The 4,911-nt window shown below is 29.9% G+C and overlaps 1 long non-coding RNA gene across 1 annotated transcript; it reads left to right on the top strand.

Moving 5' to 3' along the window:
• The first annotated feature begins 443 nt into the window (after positions 1 to 443).
• On the top strand, positions 444 to 3,468 carry LOC133173396 (uncharacterized). Its single transcript, XR_009719040.1, has 3 exons — positions 444 to 493; positions 2,725 to 2,893; positions 3,143 to 3,468. It is a non-coding gene; the product is annotated as an uncharacterized LOC133173396 (long non-coding RNA).
• The last annotated feature ends 1,443 nt before the right edge of the window (positions 3,469 to 4,911 follow it).

The following is a 4,911-nucleotide window of genomic DNA, read 5'->3' as shown; positions in this document are numbered from 1 at the left end:
CCTCACTTTTCGCCTCATATCTCAAAATGTATAAATACCTTGATCTTCAGATTAGGTTCGATCGATAGATCATTTTTTTTCCAAACTTCCTCCATTTATCCGAACCCTCGAGTTCAACCAGTGTATTGACACGGCGGCAAATTCAAAGTCTACGGGGATTTAACATGGTAAACTCGTCCATTAGCGTCGAGATTACGGGGCAGGAAACCAGTTTATTGAGGGAGTAGTCGTTCTTTCCAAATTAAAATTAAAAAAAATCCTAAAAATCCAACGAAAGTAATTCAGTGTGATTTGGTAAATAATATAAGTATGTTTTTGCATTCAAATATATTTTGACGAGTTTTCTCATGAAATAAGAGAAAATAATCCGAATTCAATGCAGTACAAGTTGTGGATATTGAGGTCACGCATTTCCTCTAGAAACGGATGTTGACATGGTCTGGTGCAAGAATGTGTTATTTACAGCTTCATTTGTTGAAAATGTAGCAAGATAGTAAGTTGTCGTCCATTTCTTTATTTTATACCATATATACACCCAAGAAAGAACTGTTTCAAATGCTAAGAATAAGTCAGAATGTTCGCTAAAGTGCCCCATAACATGTTACATGTACATGTCAAAGAAAAAAACAATTTGAAACAAAAAGAAAACTGACATTTTTATCAACTTATTTCAAATCATAAAACTATAAGAAGAAAAAAAAAAGAAAGTGTAGAAATACACCTTTTAATTATAATGACAATGACTTTTTTTTATTACAAGCTGGTAGTTTTTTATTTATTCATTTAAATGCATGATCATGTAGGTCGATCTACTTTCACTTTGAACACTTCATGCATTTGGCTGATCCATAAAAAGCAAAATTTTACATTTATGTGATGTCAGCACCTTGACGAATCACTTTACAGTTTTTTATATATAACAAATATTTTTGACACTCAAGATTTTTTTCTGAACTTTTTAGTTTTAATTACAGGACAGATCGAGTTATAAGGGTCTTCTGTGTTTTATCGAACAGTGCTATGGGATATTGCTAGGTAGTAGGTGTAAATTATATAAATAAATGTTACAAGTTGATCGATGCAGTCCAGATTTTACTATATTTTAAGAGTTAACATATCTACTGCATACTTTGCCCAAGATTAAAAATCAACATAATTTATCCACTAAAATACTTGCATTGATAAAATTGCATGAAAATCAAAGGATGTTATATTTCACTTCTAGGCACAAGTGCATATGGTAAATACCATATATGGATTATTTGCATTATATTGCATTACAGACATGCTAATGCTAAATTTGTACATGTAACATTAATTACATATATCGGAGATTCACATTACCGGTATCTGACTTACACCTACTGTTATGCATTTTTTAATATTTTGTTGTTGGGGGGGGGGGGGGGGGGGGCTTAAGGTTACACATTAAATGCACTTAATGCAGTGTTTCTCATTTTAAAAATGTTGAGTAAAAAAATTTCCCACCTAAATAAACAATGCATTTATTTATCTATCTTTATTTGACATAATCCAAAGAATTTTTTTCCACTATTTGATAAACATTGTTATTATTATAATGTCTAATATCCTCAAAATATTCTGTAACTTTTAAATAAAGGACAATCAGTCAGTGAATGAATCTTTAACACAATTCATGTCTCACATTATACAAATTCTCTCGTGATTTTTTTGTCTTTCAGTCTGTGTTTACAGTTTTTTATATAATTCACTTTCGATTCTGTAATTATGTTCAATTTACTGTATAATAATTTTCTAGTTTTAAACTTTTCAAAAAAATAAGTTTTTTTATTTCAAGACATTTTTTATTGTCGAAATATGTTCTAAGTTTACCCGACATACAACCCTTGAGACTTCTATTTACTAAAACACTAAGTATCTTTAAAAAAAAAATCATCTTTCATAATTTCTTTTACATGTAGATGTTTCTTTAAAGTTATTAGTTTTATTATTTACATCCCCCATAGTAGACCCATTTTGTTCAAACACCGCAAAAAGAAAATCAAGCAAAAAATCCATACATAAGCAAAATTAATACATCTGATCATGTAATTTAAGGACCCTCTATACACCAATGAAAAATGTTTTTTAGGCTCTGAGAAAATTATATCATATAAAGATATAAATATGGAGTTTATCTAGTAATTATAATAGTATTTAATTTTCAACATAGGGTACCTGCCATTTATCCCCAGGAAAAATATTCAAAGACAATGAATTGTTGGTGAACTGAAAACACCGTTGCTTACTTGAATGGCAAAAATTCATGCAAATAAGGCGGTCATTTAATTCAACTAGACCAAATGAAATGTTTAGAATTTTTTAATTGATTACAAATTGAATAACAAATTTAGATTTCAATTTATTTCATTTTAGATCTAAGGACAGATCACTTTAAATGCAAAAAATACCATGGAATTGGAACTCTTTAGTGTGCAATGTATAGAGGGTTCTTAAGTATGAACAGTATTCTAGCACAATGAATAAAAGGTCAAGGTCAAAACACTAAAATAATAAAGGTCAAAAAGCAGAGATCATTTAAATTGTAAATGGGCACATCACTGATCTGGTTTGTGTCCCTTTTCCAGTTTATTCATGTTATTCAACACCATTTGAAGGACTAATTATTGATTAATTAATTGTAATAAAGAAGCAACATTTACATTGTTATGTCTTTATTAACTATAAAAAAATATTTTGAAGGTATTAATTAATTGGAATACATTGTTGTGATGAGCAGACATCAAGATGAGAAGGCACACATGCATGTAGAGGACAATCCACTCAAATTTTCAGAATAAAGTGTTTGGAGTTTATCTAGATGAAACATACATGAACAAGTTTCAGGACATTCTTCTGGATGGTCTGGGCAGTAAGTATATAAACATGTATATGAATATAAAAGAAAATGTCTTTTTTCTGTCTGAAGTGTATACTTGGCCCCTGTATCTGAAATTAAAAAATCATCATGTATTTTTCATATGTACAGAAAGAATTCACGATATTATGATACATATATAAATGAAATCACCTGAATTTTCATTATTCCTTAATTTCACTTTACAGAGAATCTTCATGTTATTTGGTATGTTAATATGTGTATTATTGTCATCTTTTTCAGGCCCAAAGACTAGTCTAAACCAAAGATTACCAGGTAGTTTGCCCAGTAATGATCACTTGATGAGCCAGACACAAAGTGTTAGTGATATGGAAAGAAAAATACTCACTTTCTAATCCATTCATAGATGTTGTTTCTCTCCTCGGCTTCATGTTTATTACGTCCAATACGAGTCATGACTTCTTTTGTACCAATTGACATTCAAACCATGGATACCAGCAGCACTGAGCATTTCTTCTTCAGTCTCATGAATATCTATAAGATAATCTTAATAAATATAGGATAGGCAACTCATTTACCGCTTGGAATATTTTTCAAATTAACTTAAAATGCTGAAAACAGTTCAAACAAAATTACAATTAACATAGTTATGTTGAGTGGTTTTACCCTGTTATTTCACTAATTTAAGATTTAAGCATTTTGAGATTTGATATTTTTACAACTTTTTATTCAAGTTTTATAACAATTTTCACAGTATGAATTTGATTTGCAAAGCTGAAGTTGTAAATTATGATACTTGGTGTCTTGAACACTGATATGTCTCAAATATCCATGGATATGTCAAAGTGATTTGGAAGTCCCAACTACTTTAATATTCTTGAAGTATTTTACTCTTGATATCTTGAATACTTGCCAATGGATATCTCAGATTTTTTATCAGTCCCATCGTAGGATAACGAGGTTTGACAACAAAGTTTGACTAATTAATATTATTAATACGAACACGTATGATGACTTCTTTTTTTCTGGCTTGTCAAGCTTGAACTGAAAATGTTTGGTCCCCCCCCCCCCAAACACACACACACTTAAATTGCTTCCCAAGGGCCTGACCCCATAATTTAAAAATGATTTCACAGATAACTGTAGACAAATTCCCCTAAAAAATGTATTAGTAAGCTACATACACATTTCTGCAGCTACCTAAGGTTGAATTAATTTAATACAATGTACATGTTTGCATGCTCTTGTCTGTCTGATATGTCTTCATGTTCTCTTTCCTAATAATTAAATTAATGTTTCAAAATAAAAAAAAAAATAATGCTTAATCTAGTTTTATCTATTGTTTTTATTTTACTTTTCATTGTTATTATTATTTAAAAAAATAATCAGAAGGCTTTGATTTATATTTCTCATGTTTCTTGCAAATGTAGAATTTTTTCACATTAAACAAAAGTTTTTATATAAAGAAAAATAAAGTATACAAATAAACATAATAAATATAAAAAAAATATATTCCATTCATGTTCTTGGGGTTGTGTGATTACTATCTTTGTATTTTATGTTTGGCATTAGAACTGCTACATATATGAAAAAATTATTAAAAATACATAATTGTTTGAAGTCCCAGGGCCTGCGTTTACCTAATGCCCATACAGGAAGTTTTCCAAGGGCAAGGTTAAAATCCATTGATGACGTAGTTTGATGCAGACAACATGTAGGCCTAGATCTTGTTTTGCACAGTGATTCAAAATATATAAACGTGGATTTGTATGTGCACTGCTTAAGAGTTATAAATGTACCAAAGCCAGTAAGTGAATTCGTGTTACAAGTGATGTTTAACAAACTTTTTAACCGTGTTTACAACAAACTACAGTAAACTGTCTAGTGTGTTGGATTTATTTGCGAGGCAAAGGTAAAGTTGTAATTAATATAAATCTAAATTATTAGAACATACTCGCTTACAGATTACTGTGTTGGTAAAGCAATGATGTCACTTGGTTGAATTTTGTTAATTGTAGCCTCGATCGTTCTTTCCATTACTGATTACTTTT

The sequence above is a fragment of the Saccostrea echinata genome, unplaced genomic scaffold (genome assembly GCF_033153115.1).
Source record: "Saccostrea echinata isolate AGI-Se365-2 ecotype Australia unplaced genomic scaffold, CSIRO_AGI_Sech_v1 ptg000056l, whole genome shotgun sequence".
Taxonomy (NCBI): Eukaryota; Metazoa; Mollusca; class Bivalvia; order Ostreida; family Ostreidae; genus Saccostrea; species Saccostrea echinata.
Note: the sequence above shows the minus strand (reverse complement) of the source record. Positions and strands in the feature narration are given on the sequence as shown.